The 27,419-nt window shown below is 33.2% G+C and overlaps 1 long non-coding RNA gene across 1 annotated transcript in view; it reads left to right on the plus strand.

The window, feature by feature from the left end:
- The window catches only part of LOC145247552 (uncharacterized), a 367,452-nt gene that overhangs the window by 180,721 nt on the left and 159,312 nt on the right, over positions 1 to 27,419 (plus strand). Inside the window, exon 2 of the long non-coding RNA XR_013863279.1 lies at positions 16,780 to 17,682. This is a non-coding gene — a long non-coding RNA (uncharacterized LOC145247552). The remainder of the gene's footprint in view (positions 1 to 16,779; positions 17,683 to 27,419) is intronic.

The following is a 27,419-nucleotide window of genomic DNA, read 5'->3' on the forward strand; positions in this document are numbered from 1 at the left end:
TTAAAACCAGTGGCAAGGGGGTGGTTCAGGACGACTGAAAACAATGCAGAGATAAGCGGCAAGCACATACAGCGCCTAGAATTCCCAAATTATCACCCATCTGGAATTTGCCAGGCTCAATGATGCTTAACTTCGGTGATCTGACGAGCACCGGTCTGTCACTGTAGTTATTCCGTACAATATATATATATATATATATATATATATATATATATATATATATATATATATATATAGAGAGAGAGAGAGAGAGAGAGAGAGACAGACAGACAGACAGACAGACAGACAGACAGACAGAGGGGGAAGAGAGGGGAAAAAGATAGATAGATAGGTAGATAGATAGATAGGGAGATGGAAATGTAGATACTAGAAGATTATATGTTCCAAGACAAATAAATGCATTCCACGAACAGTTCTGTGCCATTTAAATATAGCACTAATTTACCCGTATTCCCTATTCTTACTCTGATCAATATCCATTACATTACTTTCATTCTAGATAACTTCTAAAATCTAAAGCTCAATTCTAATATGACTTATGAGTTATAATTCAATGAATTTATCATACGTTGTGTCTAATGACTTTTGTTCAAATTTCATATAAAATTAGAAATAAGTGAGCTTTCAAACGAAATCTTGTTCCTCTATTATACAAAGTGCCTTCCATATTTTCCAGACACTTTTATTAATAGTACACACACGAAACTAGACCCTTCTAAGTAATCTCCTCCAGCTGCAATGCACTTGTAGTATCGTTCCAACTACTTCTGGAAAATCCCTATGAAAGTAATATTCGGTGAGCATGTCAATGCCCCTCGTGACAGCTTCTTTCATCTGATCAATTTTTTTTTTTACACAGTGGTCACCACTTATCAAGGCCCGGAAGCCACTCAGGGATAAGGGATATTGCAAGTACGTACATTACGTTAGTGTGGAGATTTGATGAAGTGTTTACTTAAGGGGGCGGTTCATTAGGAATTTGTTAACGTTGGACTTGAACACATCCAAGTTGTAGTCAGGTGGGAAGCAGGCAGACAGAACAGAGTTCCACAGGCGTGCAGTTCTAAGAAAGAAGCTTTGTCCATGGAATCCACGTTTTGATTTAGGCACAGATATAGGGTGGGGGAAATTTTTCACAGTGGATTCAGCTAGACGGGTGTTTTTCGTTTTATATTGTCTCATAACGAGAGCCTCTAAGATTTTTCTTGGGCTTAAGGAATAACCGAAGGTCATAAGGATAAAAGACTTGATGTCAATTTTGGCCAAATAGTTTGTAACAAGAATGGAGATGTAGACTGTTACATCTTTAATTCCTCACGAATAATTGTGTGTAACAGTTCCCACCCTGGCATCAAACTGTGCACTTATTTTTTCTGTAGACAAAAGACGGTTCTTATTTATATTATTATTTATTTGACCAAACACATTTGGGTTTATGACTTACTTGATCCTCTCATACCTCTAATAATCCCTTACAGACTCCCTATCTGTCTTGAATCTCTTATGCCACTCGGAAACTGATGCGCGATCCATGCAAGAGGTGCAAAAGCAATCTTAATCATTCCATACGTTTTTTTTGTGTCATTTTTACAAATTTAAAACAGAATTTTATTTCATATTGTTCTTTTAAAGTATTCCCACGTTTAGAATGCATTTTTGAAGTTCATTAATTGTTATAATCAACCATTATTAAAGTGTATTCCACTTTCTGCCGTAGCTGTCCCTTTGAAGCTGAAATCATAAAAAATTGGTCAGTCATCTCATAAGATGTATAGCAATAACATACTGAATTTTGCAAAGTCTTCGACAAATTATAATGCCTATACAAAATGATCTGTAAAGACACCGTGTGCCGTAAATATTTTTTGAATAATACAGAGAAATTTAAATGTGCATGAACATAATCACGCGTAATAGTTAACTAAAGATAATCATCTCATAAGAAAACCGAAAAACAACTAATAGGGAATTAAATAAAATGCATGGTTAAAAGAATATGCAAATTAGCTAGATCTTTTGCTGATGAATACAATTCCATGGTCCATATATAACAAAGTTGTATTCTCCTTTTAAGTAAACAGAAGAAAAAAATATTATAAATATTGATACACACACACAAAAATCTATTGGATTATAGACCACAGAGAAATTCAAAAGGGAAGAATAACTTGATGTTCTAAAGTACAGGACATGAGAAAAACCCTAGACACCACAAAAGCATGTGGACCAGATCTCGTTCCGGCTGTGCTATTAAAAAATGCTCCGCTGAGGTTGCTCTAGTTCTCTCTAAACTCTTTAAGAAATGCCTTAACGAATCTTGCTTTCCTGGCTGCTGAAAAACTGCTTTATAAAAACTCTGGGGAAAGAACTGACACATTAAATTATCGCCCAATTAGCCTCCTCCCTCTTTTCGCCAAAATATTTAAGTCCTTAATTAACCAAGCTCTCGTCTACCAGCTTAAAGCTGCTAAACGTCTGTCTGATCACCAATATAAAGTTACTACATATATTCAAACTTTAATCTCTGAACTTTTATACCAAGTACTGGATATGGCAGCAGAGTAGAGACCAGTAGCCCTAGATATATCTAATGCTTTTGATAAGGTATGGTACGATGATCTTTTCTTTAAAATAAAATCCTATGGTATTACTGGACGAATGCTTAGTATGATTAAATCCTTCTTAAATGAGAGAATAATTCAGGTTGTCCTCGATGGGCGTATGTCCAATAAAATTTGATATAAATGCGGGTGGACCTTTATTATTTCTGATATACCTAAATGACTTACCTGATAAAATTGTCTCTGAGATGGGTATATTTTCCGACGACACCACGCTCTATATCAGGTACGTGGGGAAAACTAATAAACACATATCTAAGGTAATGGCCGAAATCCTAGAGGAAGACTTTCAGTCTGTAGTGGAATGGGGTCAAAAATGGAGGATAACGTTCAACGCTACAAAGAAAAATATATTTTCCTTTAATAATTACATGAAACCTTACCAACCACCAATAGCTAAAGCTAAAGATACATTATCTGAAAGTACTTCAGTCAAGCGCTACGTTCACAGGGAACATCGAGATCACTGCTAAGGCTGCTGCAAAGAAGGTGGGATCTCTCTACCGTGCTAGAAAGTTACTTACCCTGAAAGTATCCTGTACTTCTTCAAAGTCACCATTCGCCCATTTATGGAGTACTGTTGTCACATTTGGGCTGGTGAATCTGCTACTAATCTCTATACCCTAGAAAGGTCCAAAAGAGAATCGCCAACAAGATAGGGCCCGAACTGTCATCTAAGGTTCAGCACCTGTCCTATCGACGAATTATTGCATCCCTCTGCCTGTTTTAAAATTATTTTAATGGTAGATGCTCTAATGAACTACAAGTCGTTGTACCCCCTCGACGAAAATACTCCGACAAACCCGACAAGCAGCGAAGTCCCACCCCTACACACTAGAGATCCCTAGATGTAGGAAGACCTTCTACTCTAATAGCTTCTTTCCTAGAACTGCTGGACTTTGGAATTCTCTTCCGATTTTCTGCTTCCCCAACTGTATTGCCATTCAGAAGTACAAGTGTAATGTGAACAGGCATCTTGCTGCTAAACTCCCAACATAGTATCCCTGCAACTTAGGTCCAGATAGTAGCTCCCTACATCACAGTAGCGATGAACATGTAATAAAATAAATTGATGCATTAAATGCTATTGTTTGACTTTCATGAAAATCAGAACGAACGGATTTGGCATCGTATTCTTACATTATAATTTTTTTTACTAACGTTACAACCAACAAGGCACATCGCTATTTAAGGGGATTCTATTTGGAAATATGCGAAGTGAAATTGATTTTGGTTTACGTTACACTGTAACGGAGGAAAACCCGACGCGTTCACCAGTACGTAAGTGTAGTCATAGAAAGTTCCGGTTTCGGGACACCCAATAAAGTGAGTAGCTTGGATTTAATGGCCTATACGTTTACGCTGTTTTGATGTGCCATTTCCGGTATTCCTTAGTTTTCCAGTGGTCCGGAGGTAAACGAACAAATAATAATTAAAAAAAAACAAAGAAGCTCAAAATCTCCAAGGAAATAGGAGTTCCACGCGCCACAGCATTGAGTAGTTTTTCTTCCCCCCTCTTTGCTTGTTATCTCCTGAAAGAAATCAACTCAGATAGATGTCATTTCCTTGATATTTTAGTCACGAATTCCATAGGCAACAGATAGAATAAACTCCAGTCGAAAGTCAACGGCAAAATGTACCTGGATGTGCTGAAGTATGTGATGATACCCTGATGCAATCAGGTGACCACTGCAGATCCTGTGTTTGGCAACAGGACACAGCACCAGCCCACATGTCCAAAGGCACACGTGCTTTATTTCAGAATAAATGCTACAACTTATTATCCTTCTCTCACTAAGCCTCTCTTCCCGCCGACCTGAACCTGCTACTACTTCGTTTGTTTGAGAACGTTACGAACATGATCGTCCAAAACACTAAAACCAGCCCGATCGCCGCAATACACCAAGTATTCGCCAAGCCCGCTCTGGCGCTTGTGTAAAAGGAATATTTCTAGTTCCATACTGAGGCGGTTATTGAAACTGAAAGCGACTACATTAAATAGATATCAACTCTACTACATAATAAAGTTACCTGAATTAAGTTTTTCAATAATTTTTTTAAAACAAAACTGTAATGTTGCTTTTTTTTAGTGCGACGATTTTATCGTTCTGCCTTGTACGTAATTTTTCTATTAAGTCGTGTCCGTATTCTTGTATCCCCCCAGAAGCTGTTTTAATGTTGAAGTTTTCGCGTGTGTTCTGGTTTAGCTGGTGTTTTTTCACTGAAGCAATCAACGAAAACAGTTTAATTTTCACTGTCGTCGATAGGAAGTGGCATTTCATGGTGATTGCGAATGTTTGTGTGTCTTTTCGACGCACATGTATAAAAAATGTGATTGTGATTTTTGTTGGACTGATTCTTTACGACCAAATAAATTTTCACCATGAACAAAATGCTTAAGGGACATGAAGCTGGCTCGACACATTTGAAAAATATTACAAACTCGATTCTCTTAGACGTCACTTGTGAAATTATTTTTGAAAAAATAATTCAAAAGTGCGTATATATTTGATAAGGTCTGCCATAAACTTGTATCAGTTTGCATACTGAAAAATCAATATTGTTTCATTGAAATTTTCAAAATAATTAATGAGATTTCTAAGATAGATGGCTTTTTAATAATTATCTTTAGCTGGATAATTTTCTAAAGTAAATTACAAAAACAAAATTAATAGTTCAATATTCATTTTTTCCATTGTCACTAATAATATTTGTTGTAAAAATCTGCCGGCTTGGATCAATAACCGCAATAAAAAAAAAATTAAAATGGAAGCAATTAAAATTAGAAGTACTGGTGCATATGTAAGCAGTATTTTGGGGGACTATCCGGTGAAATGTTTAATCAATTAAACTGTGTAATATAATCAATTAAACTGTGTAATATAGGGTTAATAGAACAGATGTAAAAGTGTTATTTTTTGAACTGCAAAACGTAACAAACAACGAAATAAATAAGAAATGTACAGTTATTTATTACGAAAATATCATTACATATTTCATAGACAAAATTATTAATTTTAGAATGTTGGGTTTTGATTTAGCTTCAAATAGAAAATGGACAACTAAAATTGCCAAGCTAAATAAAACAAGAGAAAGCTTTAATTTAAAGCTTTTATTTATAAAATTATTTCAAGTAAGTTGATTATGTAGTAGACCTGACAGCCATTCAATGTAGCCGCCTCCAGCCTCAAGCACCTTTTTTCATACGAGTCCGGAATCGGGAGCATTTCTTTTCCACAAGCGCCAGCGGACGCTTGGTGAATACTCGACGGATGGCGAAGATCAGACTAGCTTTTGGCGTTGTGTGAGGTCATGTTGGTGATGTTCTCTACGTATGGCAAAACGAAGTATTATACCTGATTAAGCTCTACCTTATACAAATTTAATTGATTTATCAGCAAATATAGTTTGTGAATCACCACCCATAGTAAGCATTTCTGACAATGCATTGCAGAATCTATATATAAATGGGATAGCGTGGGAGTTATTTTGCGTGTCACGCTTACACTTTTTTCTTCTGAGATACTGTCGTTCAATTGTTATGCCCTTTCATTTCTTGTGATAATGATTTTACCAAGAATTCTTCATAGGTTTTCGTTTCAGTTTTGATAATAGCTGACGCCACTCAAGTCATCTATTTTTAAATAAATAATTTTACCAAGAATTCTTCATGAAATTTGATTTCGGTTTCGATTATAGCTTAAATAATCCAAGTTATATATAATTATATATATATATATATATATATATATATATATAGCCTTTGAAATTTGAAAAAAAAGTGAGGCAAAATTTACTCGCCCCAAAATATTTTTACTCGTCCAATTTTATGTCTTTGTTTCAGTCAATAATAGTAAATAATTTTACAACAATTCAATAATATTTTTCTCCTATATTCTTTACTAGCGGGGGTACCCGGCGTTGCCCGAGTGTTTGTTTCCGGGACACGGGGGGAGTTTTAAAAATGTTATGGTAGGTAAGTAGGAAGGATCAAACCCGGAGTCATGAGTAAAAGTAGGAAAATAAAGTGTGAAAAAAAAAACAAAAAAAAAACATCTGCAACGTTAACAGTTCGGCCACCAAGAAAAGTCCATTCCAGTTGTTTAGGAAAAAAAAAAAAACGACTACGGTAGGTCGGCGCGAACGTGAAAATATAATGTGAATTGTCCAGCACGCTAACCACTACGCCACAGAGCACTGCAGCTTAGTTTAGTGATTTTAAATAACTTCACATGAAAGAACTACGAAGCCAAACCGGTGTTCTCTTCTCAACTGTTCCTTGTGAACGATCCCCAAACGGTATTAAGTGGTGGCAGGGGGAGGAGGAATTTATTAGAGAGAAATATTTTACCACTTCCATTGATCTTAACCGATTTTGGCCGTGACTTCTCAGCAGAAAAAGTATAGAAATCTAAGATTATCGAGGAATTTGAGAAATAATAAGCCTATAACACACCTCAGATATTGTTCTACCGTTTGTGCATATTATATTTGCATGAAATATCTTGCTTTTTAATCCTATTAAGGTCAAAATCAGCGGGAAAAAATGAGTTCATTTTATTTATATAGAAGATAGAAATAGAAGAAGAATAGAGATAAAAAAATATCAACAGACTATTCTTCCGATACCCAAATTATGTCGTAAAATTTCATACAAATATCTAGCCTTAGCCGTGGCTGTTGAAAGAAAAGTTTTACGAAATCTCCGGGTATTCACGATTGTGGACTGAAATCCTCTGGTACGAGATCTCCGTGGTCCGAATCTCAGGTATTAAAAAAAAAAAAACATTTAGCTGAAATGAAATAGATTTCTTAGAAAATCGCCATGGTTTAATATATTTTTTAAAATTTAAACGCTCAATTTTTCTTTGTAATTTATGGAAAAAAAACTTTCGTATAGAACAGAAACTGGTCTCTTTTGTTTCTATTAAAACAAAGAATTCACTTCGGAACAACATTCTAAAATTTAGAACATTATTTTAAAAATTGGGTATCGATGATTGTTTGAAAGTTGTGCAAAAAAGAGTATGCAAATATCTGAATTTATATAATTGAGAAAAATATGATTACTTACTTGTATACTTTAATTTTCCGTGCGTGCTTGACGGAACGATGCGTTTTTTCCCTCTTTCAAATGTTCGTCTTTACTCTTATAAGCATGAAGTCTATGTAGTTGTAGCGACGAATAATTTTTTTTCCAAATGAATTTCAAAATCAGAGAGCTAAATGAAGGCGACATTTTGACTACACGCCAAATGTGTAAATTTAGTCTCTTGTTGACCTTTAGCGTGACCACTCTTTTTTCAATACGATATTCCAACGGTCTTACAGCTAGAGATGAAAGATTCACAAATAATGAGACATAGGCCATTCTAAGTAACCGCATATTTTAAGGTCGTAAAATAAATGAGTTTTTCCCGTTTCCTTATTTAAAGAAATTTTATCGACTGCCGGACGAGTGATTTACGACTTTTAGTCGCCCCTCAAAATTTTCAATCGACTGTGGCGACTGGTCGTGTAAAGTCTCAAAGGTTGTATATATATATATATATATATATATATATATATATATATATATATACTTTTCTTCGGGCATTTTGGTTTCAGTTTGGATTTAAGTTGATGCCCACAAGTGATATCGATATTTTTGTATTTTTGAAATCACAGCTTTATAATATATAAAAAAATCCATAGACAATTCACTTTATACCAAATCTGCACAAATTAAAATATCATATTCAAGCGTATGTTGTGACCAGGCTACGTCGAGCGTCTCTGCTATGTTAGATAAATAATTTTTCAGTTTTATCAACAGAGCAACAATAATATAAGAGCGTCCCCATTTACGTTGAACATCCACAGAATGTCAACATCAATATATTACATATGAAAGAGTCGACTGTTGAATTTCCACAGGTCCCGCTATTTTATTATAAACGGGCGAAATGTTTGACTTGCTAGATTATGCTTTATATACTCAAGGTGTGGAGCAAGCAGTTAATTTAGTAACAGATGTAACTCAAGCAAGTAACTGTGAAGCAATGTAACACTTTTCTGATGAAGTTGGCTAGGATCTCTTTTGCCTGAAAACGTCGGATCAGATCGTCAGTTTCTTCTCAGAGGGTCGTTATATTGAATCCTGTATACTGAAAGCAAATATCGAAGCCGCAGGCAGAAAGAAAAAAACAGACACGTGAAATTCTATTCTACGAGAATTAATTCACGAACTTATGTACAATGTTTTTACAAATATCGTTCAGTTCTTAGTAAGTTTTCAAAAGTCCCAATCACTCTTAACAAACAGCGCCATACGGGTGGAGGAGGGGGTCACGTCTTCAGAGAACCGCAGGTCTCAACACGATCAGTACAATATATTATTCTAACATTCTTACTTTCCTGTTGTTGAGTCTTTTCAAATAAAAAAATATCTCAGGTTTTCCAACCAATAACCAAATATATCTATTTTGACAATGAATATATATATATATATATATATATATATATATATATATATATTTATCTCTTACTTTTAGTCTTCGGGGTATCTGCTGTTACGATATAGTTTTCTTTATATATTATTATATGTATCTTACTGTCTTATATCGCTTGATCGTTGGTCTGTATCTAGTTATATGTTCGTATTTTTTTACACAGTGATAACCACTTATCAAGGCCCGGAAGCCACTAAGGGATAAGGGTTATTGCAAGTACATTACGATAGTGTGGAGATTTGATGAAGTGTCTACTTAAGGGGGCGGTTGATAAGGAATTTGTTAACGTTGGACTTAAAGACCTCAAAGTTGCAGTCCGGTTGGAAGCGGGCAGACGGAACAGAGTTCCACAGGCGTGCAGTTCTAAGAAAGAAGCTTTGTTTATGGAATCCACGTTTTGATTTGGGCACAGATATAGAGTGGGGGAAATTTTTCACAGTGGATTCAGCTAGACGGGTCTTTTTCGTGAAAGATTGGCGAGGGGAGACCGGAGATTGTAGTTCAGACGAGCACCTGCCATGGAAATAACGATAAAACAAGGATAGGCTCGCAGCGTCTCTTCTGTGGGAGAGAGGTTGCAGGGTAGAGAAAAGGGCAACCCCCACTAAGCCACGAAGTCTATTTTGTACTCTGTCAAGGCGGATAGGCTGTGTTTAGCAGCTCCTGCCCAGATATGGCAACACTATTCCATCCTTGGACGTACTTGGCTCTTATATAGATAGAGAATTGCATCAGTAGTGAGATATCTTCTGGAGCGGTAGAAGGATCCCACCATCTTTCCAGCGACCTTGGCAACAGACTTGATGTACTTGTTTCATTTCAGATCAGGTGTAAAGGTCAAATCCAGAAGCTTGTCAAAACACGGGGTCTCACCCAGACGAGAGCCATTCATCACAATTGATGCCAGATGGGGATCAGAGCGTTGATGATGTAAGGATAGCAGTTTTGTTTTGGATGCATGAAAGGTAACCAGCCATGTCTTCCCCCACTGAACCACGCGCTCGAGATCAGAGGAGAGAGAATCAGAGAGAACTTTGTCATTTACAGCCTTTGATGTGTTGCCGTAGATGGTTGTGTCATCAGCAAATGTGTCAACGAATGATTTAAATATGTGTTAAGGGAGGTCATTGATGTAGATCAGGAAGAGAGTTGGGCCCAGGATTGACCCCTACGGACTTCAGCATTTATATTGCAGGCCTCTGATTTTTGTCCATTTACCACTACTCTTATGAGCCTATCGGAGAGAAATGATTTAGTGATTGAAAAAACATTTCCAGTGATACCGTAGCTGGAAATCTTGTGAAGTAGATCCTTATGCATTACCTTGTCGAAGGCCTTTGATATTTCAAGAGCAATTGCCCTAGAAAGAAAGCCTTTGTCAAGAGATTCACTAATCCTGTGGGATATAACCATCAGCACATCTGCGGTAGATCTTTCAGAACGGAAACCATATTGCGTGTCACTAAGAAGGTTGTTTCTGCTGAGGTGGTTGACTATTTCTCTATTTAATATGGATTCCAGCAACTTACTCATAACACACAGGAGACTTATTGGCCTGTACTGAGAGGGAGATGACTTATCACCTGAATTCTTAAATACGGGGCAAACTGATGAGGTCTTCCAGGGAGTCGAAAAGCACTTCTCCTTAAGGCAGTGCTTAAATAGTTTCGTAAGTATGGGAGCAAGTTCTGGTTGAAGCTTTGTTAACACTATAATTGGGATGCCATCAGGGCCAGTTGCTTTACTGGAATCTAGGTTCTTGATTAGCTTGGCTACCTCATGCACGGATATTTCTATGTTACCTAGCTTGTTCTATGTTATAGGAGGATATGGGGAGTTGATGGCCTTCGTCGCATAGGGTAGAATTATCTTCAAAGTTCTTTGCAAATAGTTTGGCCTTGTCTGACGCTGACGAGATGACCTCTGGTCCATTGATAATGGTTGGGATAGAACGCAAACTTCTGTTCAGGATCCTATTTGTTATTTGCCAAAACTGATGGGAACCAAGCAGCTGATCAGCTACCTTGGATTTAACAGACTGGGCATATAGCTCTCTTGCATTTTTTATTACTCTTTTACAGTAGTTGCTGGCAGTCGTATTATCTCTCTCTCTCGCTCGCTCTCTTTCTCTCTCTCTCTCTCTCTCTCTCTCTTTTACCATCTATTTTTATGAACAATTTTACCAAGAATTTTTCAGAAATTTTGATTTCGGTTTCGATTATAGCTGATGGTACTCCAGTAATCTTTTTTTTTTTTTAGAAACACTTTTATCGGGAATTCTTTGTAAGTTTCTATTTCAAACCGATTATAGCTGAAGATACTCATATATATATATATATATATATATATATATATATATATATATATATATATATATATATATATATATATATATATATATATGTTTTATAAGTTATTATTTCGGGCCCGATAAAAGCTGAGGAACCTAATGGATATATATTTTGAAATCGCATCTTTATAATATATAAAAATCGATAGAACATTGACTCTATAATTAAATATAAGAACTCAGCAAATATTAAAATGAAACATTAAAGCGTGTTCTACGACCAGACTACGCTAGGCGTCCCTGTTAGCTTAGATAAATACTTTTGCAGTTTTCTCAAAAAGGTTTCAATAGTACCAGAGCGTCTCCATTTACGCTGAACATTTAAAGAATGCCAACATCAATATATTACATATGAATGGGTCCATAATAGAATTTCCACGTGGCCCGCTAGTATATATATAGATGTATATATATATATATATATATATATATATATATATATATATATATATATGAGTGTGTGTGTGTGTACGTGTGTGACCATTTATATGTAAGTCTATAAGCACACGTTATCTGTATGTATTTACGATTTTATTTTTGTCGGTAGCTCATGGTTTATTTCCAGCAAGCGGATTTTCTGTATGAGTCAGTTAGTAAAAACCGTAAATAGGCTTGCGCATGCGTACGAGGTGACGATAAATAAAAAAAGAAAGATAAATTGAGAGAACCAGTAAAAGCAACACGGAAGGTTTTGTCAAATGTCATGTAAAAAAAAGATTTGCATTCGTTCTGAAATGGTAAACTTAGGCGTGCAAACGGATAACTTTTAAGGAGACATTTGGTGCCCTCTGGTCTACCTGTTTTAATATATATATATATATATATATATATATATATATATATATATATATATATATACATATATATATATATATATATATATATACAGTGCCGCTAAAAAAAGTTCGCATATATATATATATATATATATATATATATATATATACACTAGACTATTCATTCACGTGAAATAACCTTTCTCTTCGACATATCCCCCCTGCTTCATTATTTGCTACCAAGTAAGATCTATGACTTACTTGTAGTTTCATCAAATGCTTTTGCAAGCAAAATCCGATCCCGCATTTTGTTAAATCCTACCCTCTGCTGAGAACAGAAAGTATTTCTTCGAAACTCCGGGGATTAAGGACTATCCACTTATTTTGTGCTTCTTTTTTTAAAATTAAATATGTTTTAACTCTTTTTCAAGGGGTTTCTTAACATGTTTTATTTAGTACTTGCTCCTATTATAACCTCTATTTCCTATTCGGTTTTAATCGAGCTTTTACATCTCGTTGAGATTACTTTGTAAATATTAACTCTTCAACATTTATAAAAATTTCTTTAGTTTTACTATCCTGGATTATTTGGGTAAACTTAACTGTAATTCTTATTACACACATACACACACACACACACACAAACACACACACACACACATATATATATATGTGTGTGTGTGTGTAATAAATGGATTATATATATTGATATATATATATATACTTCTATGTGTCTGTGTGAGTATGTGTGTAATAAATGGATGATATATGTGTATATATATATATATATACTTCTATGTGTCTGTGTGAGTATGTGTGTGTGTCTGTGTGTGTGTGCAATAAATGGATGATATATATTAATATATATATATATATATATATACTTCTATGTGTCTGTGTGAGTATGTGTGTGCAATAAATGGATGATATATGTATATATATACATATATATATATATATACTTCTATGTGTCTGTGTGAGTATGTGTGTGTCTGTGTGTGTGCAATAAAGGGATGATATATTTATATATATGTATATATATATATATATATATATATATACTTGTATGTGTCTGTGTGAGTATGTGTGTGTGTTCAAGAAAAGATACTTTCCTGTATGCGCATCCTTGCAATAAATGGATGATATATACATATATATATATATATATATATATATATATATATATATTCTTCTATGTGTCTGTGTGAGTATGTGTGTGTGTGTGTGTGTGTGAAATAAATGGATGATATATAAGCAACTATTACTTTAAGGTAGTCAACATTTTTATCTACTTTATAGATATATAGAAAGGAGAGTGCACGATCCTCAGATTAGGGACCATCATTATGTCAGATTTGGTAATGATTGGTAACGCGATGTGGGCTATAGGTGGTATTTGACCTCTAACCTTCACCTGGATATAGTGTGAACTATCTCAAGGCGAAGGACCATCATCATAAACAATTTGGTCATGATCGGTTCTATCGTGTGGGTTGTAGGAGAGTTGGATACACATACACGAACGCCAATACATTGAAGTATATATATATATATATATATATATATATATACACGAGGACTAATACAAATACACACATACATACGTATATATATATATATGACTAAGTTGTTCACACACACACACACACGACACACACGCATATATATATGTATATACACACATATTTACAGACACAAATATATATAGATATGTATATATTATCATATCTCTCTATATATCTATTATGTTCGTGGGTTTATGGGGATGCCCTTTTCTCTTCCCTGCAACCTCTCTTCCACAGAAAAGACGTTACAAGCCTGTCTTTGTGTTATCCCTATTTTCATGGCAGGTGCTTGTCTGAGCTCCGATCCCTCGTCCCCCTCTCCAATCTTTCACAAGAAACACCCGTCTGGCTGAAACTACTGTCAATAATTTTCCCCACTCTTTATCTGTGCCTAAATCCAAACGTAGATTCCATGAGCAAAGCTTATTTCTTAGAACTGTACGCCAGTGGAACTCTCTGCCGCTAGCCTGTTTCCCACCTGACTACAACTTGGACGTCTTCAAGTCCAGCATAAACAAACCCCTGACAAACCGCCCCCTTAAGTAAGACACTCTATCAAAAACACCAATACTAATGATTTCTACAATACTATCTCATTGATTAGTGGACAAGCAATAACCCTTATCCCTGAGTGGCCTTCGGGTCTTGATAAGTGGTGACCCCCATGTAAAAAAAGAAAAAAAGCTATTCTGACCGAGTTTTCCAAGTCGCTAAGTTAGCACGTTCGAGTTGAAAATGAAATTAAAGTTTACATAAGTTACGAATTTTACATTTAAGAGGAAATAATCGTTCAGTGAAACATTCCATTGACACTAATTTGGGAAAAAAAGTTCAGAAATAAGTTTTATGTATGTATGTATGTATATATATATATATATATATATATATATATATATATATGTATATGTGTGTGCGTGTGTTTGTGTGAGTATATACATGTATATAAAGATAGATAGATAGATAGATTGATAGATAGATCGATACATAGATAAATATATATATATATATATATATAGGTATGTAGGTAGATAGGTAGAGTGTTAGTTTATTTATTTTATTATTATAATTCTGTTGTATTTCCTTCTGTCTTTCCGCTCTGCTTTTATAAGAAAAGTGTTATGTTCCCTTTTTTACATTTTTAATAGGACGTATTTTTGTTTATTATTTTTTAAAATAATTTTTATTAAATATTATTACGTGGATAAAAGTAAGTAAAAGTATATATACATATACATATATATACATATATATATACATATTTATATATATATATATATTCCTGTGGAAATACATTTCTTCGCTTATATTCTCTTTATATATTTATCAGTCTTTATTTAAGCAGCTCAATGTAATTACAGAGCATGTAATGAATAAATGACAATATTCTGTATTTCAAATTTCATGATGTTGACCATCTTACAATTTATTCCTTTAATTCAGTTAACATTTACAATTCTTCTGATGTGTTAAGGGAAAGGTCAGAATATGTGTGAGTGTAATGACACACCTATATATTAAACGAATTTTTTTATCTACTTTAATTTACTTTACACGTCTTATTAAGAATCTTTTTTAAGGAAATTTAACATTACTTTTAATACCGACAGGATTTCTGTTTATAACAAATAAGAATTATTCATCAATTAAAATAGAATATTTAGGTGTATTTTTAGACTGGACAACGCCGGGCGGCCTTCAAGTATATATATATATATATATATATATATATATATATATATATATATATATATTTCTAATTTTTACATATTATGCATCTGAGGTATTGGTCTTTAAAATGTACTGGGTCTGACGCGGTCGGATTCGGCTCTTAAACGTTTTTAGCAGACATAAAAATGCACACACAAATACACAGATTACTTTCCTTTATAGAATAGATGTATATATATATATATATATATATATATATATATATATATATATATATACATATGTATATATATACATACATACATACATATATATATATATATATATATATATACCAGAAGATGTACCTATAGTTTCTCAGTATTAAATATAACGTTGCATTTCTTTAGAAAATGAAGTGAAACCCAGAAAGAATCTAAGATTATGTGCTTGCGAGTATTTTTCTTAACAGTTTACTTTTTGTAAGTATAAAAAAATTATTGACCTGAAATCAAAACCAAAACCTAACCCAAGTAATCAAGTACGACAAATTTCAAACCAGCTTGCCAAGATCTTTAAAAGGTATTTGAAAACCTATTGAAGCAGTTGACAAACTAAAGTACAATTTTTTCAGTTTGAAGTGTTGAGCAGCCGTTTTCTTTTTCGGATTAGAAACATTTAAAAGGTTTTCCACGGTCCGGAATACTTTATTTACCAAATGACAGGCGTGTAGGTAAATAAAATCGTTGACTATAGCGTAAAATTTTATTTAAAGTTGTTTTTAAATTACTTATCCTTAAGATAAATAATCTGTAATATGAACTATTCACGCATACGCATTCGTAAAACAGCAATTAAATTTAAATCCGATGACCCCTCACGTACTAATTTTTCAATTTCGACCCCTTTGGAAGCCTTTTTTTTCTGGATAAAAACGGATTAATTTTTTTCCACACGTTTGAATATCTTATATACCGAACTTAAATTATATAATTCAAAAATTCGTTAAGGTTAAGAATTGTCCTCAAACACACATTATCACTTTTATAGCTATATATAGTGACAGAGAATAGGGAGATGGATACAGAGATAATAATAGACAAAAATACTTCAACTGACTAAAATCATTTGCTTATTTTATCAAACATTTTATTTTAGATTTTATCTATTCGGTCATCAGTTCATTGTATTACTTAAAAAAGTAATTCCACATTTTTAACATTCTGTATATATCCAAAAATGTATATTTTCATAGTTTTTTTTGTTTGTTTGCTAATTTGTTAAAGTTTTTTGCTTAAAGTGTTTTGTTTTTCTTATTTTGTTTTTCAGTCTGGCGCCTTCAAAGCGAGGAACCCTCCGTCTTCAATTTTCTAAACAATTTTCTAAACCAAAAACGTCCAACTCCCACCCCTTTCACACGCACGTATTTACGTGGACAGATTGTCTCTTCGACGGAATTAAAAAAAAAGAAAGAAAGAAACATTACAAGCAGTAAGATACGACTTTTCCTTTCAACACCAACAATTATTGTTTATCTAAGAATTTAGAATGATTTCCAAGAACAAATTCTTTAGTTTAGAGTTTTCTCTATCTTTCTGATTTCTGATTTTGTAATTTTAAGTGAACTGCATGAGATTTTGCCTTTTTTGTATGACAAATATAGTGAAAAAAAAAATAAATTATCAATTACAAATTTAATGAAATATCAGTTAATTATAATTAGTTTTGTGCCGCATTTATAGATATTTCATAATTCGTAGAGGATTGGCTTCCAAAGGTCTTTTCTGGAAAAAGGTGCGATTTATATTTTCTTTGACCTTCGAAATTATACAAGAATGTGCTGTTGCCTTTTATACAAACCCGTAACTGTTCATCTCAAATCGAATGATTGGCTGTGACGCTGCATCTTTTTATAACAACCCGTGTGTCTAAATCTCCCTCCAAGTTTAAGAGTCGGACAAAAAATACTATACCATTTTTACATATTTATACACACACCTTTATGCATATACATGTGTGTTTGTATGCTACAGATACCGACAAAATTCTTGCCAAATTGTAATCGATCTTACTAAAAACAATACTTATTAGAGATTGTGCTATTAAGCCAAACTATTCACAATGAATGCCGGAAGTTCAGTGATGGGAGGAGGTGGCGGTGGCGGACGCAAATGGAGAGTACCGGAAGATGATACTTTACAGATTGTGGATCCAAAACGAGGCAAGGGCAAGGTAGGTTACTATTTATTATTTATTCGTTAAATATTGAGATATACAAAAGCAATGCAAAGTTTTATTTTTAGTAATGACACGAATGGTAGCGTTGTATATGTATGTATATATATATATACATATATATATATATATATATATATATATATATATACATGTCTGTATATTTCATACGAAACTATGTCTTTTTCATTTTTTGTAAACTTTAGTTGATATAAAATCCCAGGTAATTGTTACCTCAAAATACGCTGATATGGACATTTTGCTAAAGATACAGGGCGAGTCACGCTTAACAGATGTTTATAAAATAAAACAAAACTTTAAAATCATCCGTTTTCTGTGACTCGGCCTGTATGATCTTAACCTAAATCTGATCCAATAATAATATATTTTAACATTTGAACGTTTACTTAAATATGATGAGAGGTAAATGGTAGCTAAAATATCATGACATGTGAACGTGAACTCAAATACTATAATAAGTAGTTTTTTTAGTACAAATACAATGCTATAAACCTTAGCTCAGATACGACTTGTATACCCTATCTCAAATATTATGTCACGTACATTTAGTTTATATACGAAGCGATTTAATACGGTATGTAAATACTAGCTCAGAGACTACGTTATGTTTCCGTCAGCAAAAGTACACGGTACGTTCATTAAGTTTCTGGATTTGTTATTGATAGTACACACATGAAACTAGTCCCCCTCGTAATAATCACTTCCGGCTGTAATGCACTTGTATTTCCTCAACAATTTCTGGAAGGCATCATTAAAGCCTCTTATGTGAGTATGTCAATGACCTTCGTAAAAGCCTCTTTCATCTCCTCAATTGTCTAATAAAGAAAATCCCTTTTCTTTGCGCGTAGAGAATAACCAAAATTTACAGGAAGATAGATCGTTACTGTCTTGATGCTCAGCTTGGTCAAGGATAGAGTTGCGAACTGGTGCATTGCCTTGGTAGAAATGTCACTGACCCGATTTCAAGTGTGTTGGTCTCTTCCGACAGAATCTATTCCTGAACGCCCTTAAAACGTTAACAGTATTCTTTCTAGATTCTCTGTCCAGTGGGAAGCCAGTGCATATAGATCATGCTCGTGATGCAGCAAAAGGGAACATCATAAATTTCTGAGCAGATTTTCAAGTGTCTACGACTTTTTTAAGTGCCTGTACAAAAAGTCTGGAAACCTATATAAATCACATCGTAATATACACTACAAAGGTTAGCGCTAATGCAATGTTATGTAAATGTTATCTCAAATACACTGTTATGTAAACGTTAGCTCAAATGTAATGCTATGAAAACGTTAGCTCAAATACAATGCTATGAAAACGTTAGCTCAAATGCAATGATATGTAAACGTCAGCTCAAATGCAATGCCATATAAACGTTAGCTCAAATGCAATGCTAAAAAAAGGTAATCCTAAAATCTAATGCTATGTAAACGTTAGCTTAAATGCAATGCTATATAAATATTAGCTCAAATGCAATGCTATGTAAACGTTAGCTCAAATGCAATGTTACGTAAACGTTAGTTCAAATGCAATACTATGAACACGTTAGCTCCAACGCAATGTTATGTAAACGTAAGCTCAAATGCAATGCTATGTAAACGTTAGCTTTTATTCAATACTATGTAAACGTTAACCTAAATGCAATGTTATTTAAGCGTTAGCTCAAATGCAATGTTATGTAAACTTTAGATCAAATGCAATGCTATTTAAACCTTAGTTCAAAGGCAATGTTATGTAAATGTTAGCCTAGAAGCAATGTTATGTAAACTTTGGCTCTAATGCAATGTAATGTAAACGTTAGCCCTAATGGAATGCTATGTAAATGTTAGCTCAAATGGAATGCTATGTAAATGTTAGCTCAAATGCAATGCTATGTACCGTTAGCTCAAATACACTGCTATGTAAACGTTAGCTCACATGCAACGTTATGTAAACGTTAGCTCAAATGCAATAGATGTAAACGTTAGATCAAATCTTATGTTATGTAAACGTTAGCTCAAATACAATGCTATGTAAACGTTGGCTCAAATGCAAGGTTATGTAAACTATAGACCAATGCAATTCTATGTAAACCTTACTTCAAATGCAATGCTATGTAAACGCTAGCCCAGAAACAATAAACTTGGCTCAAATGCAATGTTATGTAAACTTTGGCTCAAATGCAATGTTATGTAAACGTTAGCTCAATATTGAAAGCTATGTAAACGTTAGCTTATAATACAATGCGATGTAATAGTTAGCTCACATGCTATGTTATGTAAACGTATGTTCAAATGCAATGCTATGTAAAAGTTAGTTCAAATTCAATGTTATGTAAACGTTAGTTCAAATTCAATGTTATGTAAACGTTAGCTCTAATGCAATGCTATGTAAAAGTTAGCTAATAATACAATGCTATTTAAAAGTTAGCTCACATGCAAAGTTATGTAAAGGTTAGCTCAAAGTCAATGCTATGTAAACATTAGTTCAAATGCAATGTTATGTAAACGTTAGCTTAAATGCAATGTTCTGTAAACGTTAGCTCAAATGCAATGCTATGTAAACGTTAGCTCAAATATAATTCTATGTAAACGTTAGCTCAAATGCAATGCTATGAAAACGTTAGCTCAAATACAATGCTATGAAAACGTTAGCTAAAATCTAATGATATGTAAACGTTAGCTCAAATGCAATGCCATATAAACGTTAGCTCAAATGCTATGCTATGAAAACGTTAGCTAAAATCTAATGATATGTAAACGTTAGCTCAAATGCAATGCTATATAAACGTTAGCTCAAATGCAATACTATAAAAACGTTAGCTCCAAAGCAATGTCATGTAAACGTAATCTCAAATGCAATACTATGTAAACGTTAACCTAAATGAAATGTTATTTAAACGTTAGCTCAAATGCAATGTTATGTAAACTTTAGATCCAATGCAATGATGTTTAAACCTTAGTTCAAATGCTATGCTATGTAAACGTTAGCCTAGAAGCAATGTTATTTAAACTTTGGCTCAAATGCAATGCAATGTAAATCTTAGCTCCAATTCAATGCTATGTAAACGTTAGCTCAAATACACTGCTATGTAAACGTTAGCTCACATGAAACGTTATGTAAACGTTAGCTCAAATGCAATGCTATGTAAACGTTAGATCAAATCTAATGCTACGTAAACGTTAGCTCAAATACAATGCTATGTAAACGTTGGCTCAAATGCAAGGTTATGTAAACTATAGATCCAATGCAATTCTATGTAAACCTTACTTCAAATGCAATGCTATGTAAACGCTAGCCTAGAAACAATAAACTTGGCTCAAATGCAATGGTATGTAAACTTTGGCTCAAATGCAATGTAATGTAAACGTTAGCTCAATATTGAATGCTATGTAAACGTTTGCTAATAATACAATGCTATGTAAATCTTAGCTCACATGCAATGTTATATAAACTTTAGTTCAAATGCAATGCTATGTAAACGTTAGTTCAAATTCAATGTTATGTAAACGTTAGCTCAAATGCAATGCTATGTGGACGTTAGCTAATAATACAATGCTATGTAAAAGTTAGCTCACATGCAATGTTATGTAAACGTCAGCTCAAATGCAATGCTATGTAAACGTTAGTTCAAATGCAATGTTATGTAAAAGTTAGCTCACATTCAATGCTATGTAAACGTAAGCTCAAATACAATTCTATGTAAACGTTAGCTCAAATGCAATGCTATGATAACGTTAGCTCAAATACAATGCTATGAAAACGTTAGCTAAAACCTAATCATATGTAAACGTTAGCTCAAATGCAATACCATATAAACGTTAGCTCAAATGCTATGCTATGAAAACGTTAGCTAAAATCTAATGATATGTAAACGTTAGCTCAAATGCAATGCCATATAAACGTTAGCTCAAATGCAATACTATAAAAACGTTAGCTCCAAAGCAATGTCATGTAAACGTAATCTCAAATGCAATACTATGTAAACGTTAACCTAAATGCAATGTTATTTAAACGTTAGCTCAAATGCGATGTTATGTAAACTTTAGATCCAATGCAATGCTGTTTGAACCTTAGTTCAAATGCTATGCTATGTAAACGTTAGCCTAGAAGCAATGTTATTTAAACTTTGGCTCAAATGCAATGTAATGTAAACATTAGCTCAAATGCAATGCAATGTAAATCTTAGCTCCAATTCAATGCTATGTAAACGTTAGCTCAAATACACTGCTATGTAAACGTTAGCTCACATGCAACGTTGTGTAAACGTTAGCTCAAATGCAATGCTATGTAAACGTTAGATCAAATCTAATGCTACGTAAACGTTAGCTCAAATACAATGCTATGTAAACGTTGGCTCAAATGCAAGGTTATGTAAACTATAGATCCAATGCAATTCTATGTAAACCTTACTTCAAATTCAATGCTATGTAAACGCTAGCCTAGAAACAATAAACTTGGCTCAAATGCAATGTTATGTAAACTTTGGCTCAAATGCAATGTAATGTAAACGTTAGCTCAATACGTTAGCTCAATATTGAATGCTATGTAAACGTTTGCTAATAATACAATGCTATGTAAATGTTAGCTCACATGCAATGTTATGTAAACTTTAGTTCAAATACAATGCTATGTAAACGTTAGTTCAAATTCAATGTTATGTAAACGTTAGCTCAAATGCAATGCTATGTGGACGTTAGCTAATAATACAATGCTATGTAGAAGTTAGCTCACATGCAAATTCAATGCTATGTAAACGTTAGTTCAAATGCAATGTTATGTAAACGTTAGCTTAAATGCAATGTTATGAAAACGTTAGCTCAAATGCAATGCTATGTAAACATTAGCTCAAAAGCAATGTTATCTAAACGTTAGCTAAAAACATGTTATGTAAACGTTATCTTCAATACAATGTTATGTAAATTTATGCTCAAATACTATGTTATGAAAAGGTCAGTTCAAATGCAATGTTATGTAAGCGTTAGCTCAAATGCGCTGCTATGTAAACGTTAGCTTAAATTCAATATTATGTAGACGTTAGCTCAAATCCAATGCTATGTACACCTTAGCTCCAATACAATGCTCTGTAAATGTACACTCGAATACAATTCTTTGTAAACGTTAGCTTGAATACAGTTTTTTGTAAAAGTTAGCTCCAATTCAATGCCATGCAAACGTTAGCTCAAATCGAATGCTATGTAAATGTGAACGTTATATACTAGCTCGCCAACCGGTTTTGTCGGTCATAAAATACACGTAAATATGATATCTTTATTTATGCAGCTTGTTTATCTATTATCATAGAACTAATTATCTATTAATTATTATATATTAGAAAGAATCATTTTTCTGATGAAGTAATTCGCAAAAAGAAATATAAAAATATAAAAATGATAACGTCGTTCATCAAATTCCATCTGTGTTTATTTAAAATATTACATCAGCTGATAATTGAACTTTGCAATCTTAAACATATTATTACTTCACTTTAAGATAAAAAAAGAATAATTTTTACAGGGGAAATTTTACGTTACACCGGCCCGAAAAAATAAAAAAAAATATTTCTATTACCCCGATTCGTGATATTTATCGACTACTTTTTTATACAAAACCTCTCTAAAAAAAACCTGCCGATCAAATAAATTGACTTTGAGTTAAATTTGCAAAGATGGACTTAGCCGTTTCGAGAGATATGAAAAAGAAACTCACACATATACATACACACAAAGTGACTTTTATTTATTAGTGGATATATATATATATATATATATATATATATATATACACACATATATATATATTTACAAACACATATATAAGATATATTTTTTCTTTACAAAAACACGTTTCATCGTTACACAATCATAGCATTCGCTTCGCTAATTAGTTATGAATACCTGGTATCGCCTGACGAGGTCTTTTGTAATTCATAACATTTGCCAGTTTTGTATAGCGATAGTAAAACATTTATTTAAATTACAAATATGTACAGGTTCTGGCTTGGTTGTTGGTAAAATACTTTTTTTTATTATTTTTTGTCAATTGGCAACACTAATCGTGATTATCTTTTTCCTTCTCTGCCAAATCTCAGATGTCCCGATAAGACAAAAATAAAACTTTTTTTCATCCGCCAGACAAGAAAAGTAATTGTCTACAAGCCAACGAAAGGTGTATTTTGTTTATTTATGTTTTCAAACCTAGCTTCCCACCTAACATGCGTTGATGTCAAAATTTAACTCACGTCGTATACCGGAAATACCTATATTCACGACGTATTCCGGAAGTACATTCTTACGTCTTTTTTCTAGAGATATCATACCGAATCCTGCATCAACATATTTGCTGGAGTTTTATTCTGGAATCGTATTAGAAAGACTAACAAGATTCCTCGTATTGTTTGTAGGTAGCACACACACATATCCACACACACACACACACACACACACACACACACACACACACACACACGCACACACACACACACACACACACACACATATATATATATATATATATATGAACTGAACGTTCTCGAAAGGATAAAACACCTCGTATTTAAAAAAATATATTATAGTATAATATATATATAGAGAGAGATAAAGACAGAGAGACAGAGAAAGAAAGAAAGAGAGAGAAAGGGCGAAAGGAGGGAAAGGAGCAAACTGAGTTATTTGTCTATCAACGTTTAACCTTTATTTCGAGGAAGTCTTGAAATAAAGGCGAAACGTTGATGAATACATAACTCGGTCCGTTTCTTTTTTATTTCTCTACTTTGTCTGAATACTATTTCCATTATTATCATCACACACATATACACACACCCACATACACATATACATATATATATGTATATATGTATATATATATATATGTATATATGTATATATATACATATATATACATATATATATATATATATATATATATATATATATATATATAAGTCGCTTTGAGTGTGTGGGTGTGTGTTTGTGTGCGTGTGTCTGTGTGTGAAGCTCCGAAATGGCTTTATCCATAATTTGAGAATTTCAGACAAAAGTAATTTATATGTCTGGCAGTGTTCTTAGATATGTATTGTACTAAAATTTATCTGATAAGTATCGAAAATCGAGAAATCTGAAAAAAAAAAATAGAATTTCGTCTCTTCTAGATAAAAATTTGCAAAAAATATTTTTACCAAGGAATATTTTACGTTACACACCAGTAAAAAAATATTCTGTGTCATTGCTGACGCAAGCCAATGATTTCTGTAAAGACCAGTCAGCGCTTCGTCAGATTCAATGAAGATCATGGCTCTTAATATTGGTCAAAAGTGTTTTTTAGCGACAAAAACAAGTTCAATAGTCTGAGCAGTGATGGTAGGCAGTACGTCCGTCGCAGGAAAGACGAAGAATTTCATCCTCAGTGTCAGTTTCAACGCTGCGAGATGGCGGAGGTTCAGTGTTGGTGTGGGGCATTATTATTACCAATGGTGCAGGGCCTATAGTTCGCTTGCAAGGTCGAATTAATTTGATCAAGTACATGTATCTGTTGACTGAGCATTTTCTACCCTACTTTGGTCAGAATTTTGATGATAATCCCATCTTCATGCAGAATAATGCTCCCATTCACACAGTGAGAAATGTACGGAGGTTTCTGGAAGAGCATGATAATCCGTGTTTGGATTTGCCTGCATCACATCCAGGCCGTAATCGTATCGAAATACATACATATATATGACATACATCAATCAACAGCTACGCAATGATAATATTTCAAATTTGGAAGAACCTTTGACAAAAAATAAAGAAAAGTGAGATGCCCTTTCCACGAGATACTGCTGCAGTCTTATTCAAGGAATTCCCAAATAATTGAAGGTTGTCAAATTGCAGAAGGGCTATGCTACTAAACATTAACTAGTTCATTCTGTTGCTGTTGTATTTGTGTTTCATTAATGCCCAAAAGTTACATTTAAATAACAATTTTCCATTGTGCGGACTTTATTATGTCCTCCTCAATTTGAAGTTATTTTTTTTAATTCACGTGAACACTAGAATATTTCAATTAAAAGCCAAATATGGACAGATTACATTTTAGAAGACTAAAGGCCAATCAGGTGAGGTATAGTTTGTTTAAACAGTTACATTAAATTTAGCTAAAATTTATAGTTTTTGAAAAAATTACAAGGGCGGATTTCTTTTTGCCAACTACATATATATATATATATATATATATATATATATATATATATATATATATATATATATATATATATATATACAGAGTTTGGCCGCATCATTGAAAATAATATTTCGAAAGGTTGATTTGAAAATTTAACAATTCGAATCAAATCATATCATAAAATATAGTACAATCGAAGGGATCGGCAACCACCAGCCCGCTTGTCAAATCAGGCTCTCGAGTGATCTTTTGTTTTTGTTCCTGTCTTGCTAACTTACTCAGTTTAAATTTTTCTGTTCTTTTTTAGATGCCTGTAATAAAATAAGTGCTGTCGTTTAAATAAAAGCATATTATATTGAATACTTGTTTTCTTAAAATGCAGTGCATATATAATAATAATAAGAAGAAATAATAATAATAATAATAATAATAATGATAATAATAATAATACTAATAATAATGATGATAATAATAATAATAATGATAATGATGATAATAATAATAATAATAATAATGATAATAATAATAATGATAATAATAATAATCATAATAATGATGATAATAATAATAATAATGATGATAATAATAATAATATTAATGATGATAATAATAATAATAATAATGATAATAATAATAATAATAATAATGATAATAATAATAAGTATAATAATAAGTATAATAATAATATTATTAATAATAATAAGTATAATAATAATAAAAGCGAGAGGACTCTCCATGTTGAAAATGCTGCAAAGAGAGCTAGGAGAAGAGCGAGTGTACAGGCGGAACAGCCGGACGAAGCGGCAAATTGCATAACAACCTTCGTATGTCAAGGCTGTGGCAGACTATGCAAATCAAGAATTGGTCTCTACAGTCACACAAAAGGATGCAAACAGGCAACATCTTAATACGGCGCTGATCCATAGTCGTTTCGACTGACGGATGCCACACAAATAATAATAATAATAATAATAATAATAATAATAATAATGATAATGATAATAATAATAATAATAATAATAATAATAATAATAATAATAATAATAATAATAATAAAGGCTCCACTCAATATTGGCAGACTACTGATATCCACTGTAAGCGGGGGGGGGCTGTCTGTGAATTTTGTTGACGCACGAGTTGCGCAATTTCAAGCCACACATCTCATGAGTTGGAGATGTTTAATTCCAGTGGTAAGTAGAAACTGAGAAGTACTGGAAACAAAGCCAAGATAAGCAGACAGCACATACAGCGCCTAATCTTCCCAAATAGTCACGCATCCGGTACTGGCGAGCTTCATCGTTGTTTAATCTGACAAGAACCGGTGTGTCAACATACATGAAGAAAACACATTTGCATATTATATAGCATTGTTATCTTCCATGACAATGTAGCCAGACATGTTTGGACTTTCCTATAGTTAGCCTAGCATAATGGCCATTATCGCTCCAAAATGATCTACTATTTAAGGTATTATCTATTTACTGGATTATTGTCCACGAACTTGTCGCCCATGTCGTGGAAATGGCGGAAAACGCGCTCCTTTTTTTCTAATAACACTATGCAGAAGGTTTAGAAAGAGT

Source organism: Euprymna scolopes, chromosome 25 (genome assembly GCF_053919585.1).
Source record: "Euprymna scolopes isolate OS-2025 chromosome 25, ASM5391958v1, whole genome shotgun sequence".
Classification (NCBI taxonomy): domain Eukaryota; kingdom Metazoa; phylum Mollusca; class Cephalopoda; order Sepiida; family Sepiolidae; genus Euprymna; species Euprymna scolopes.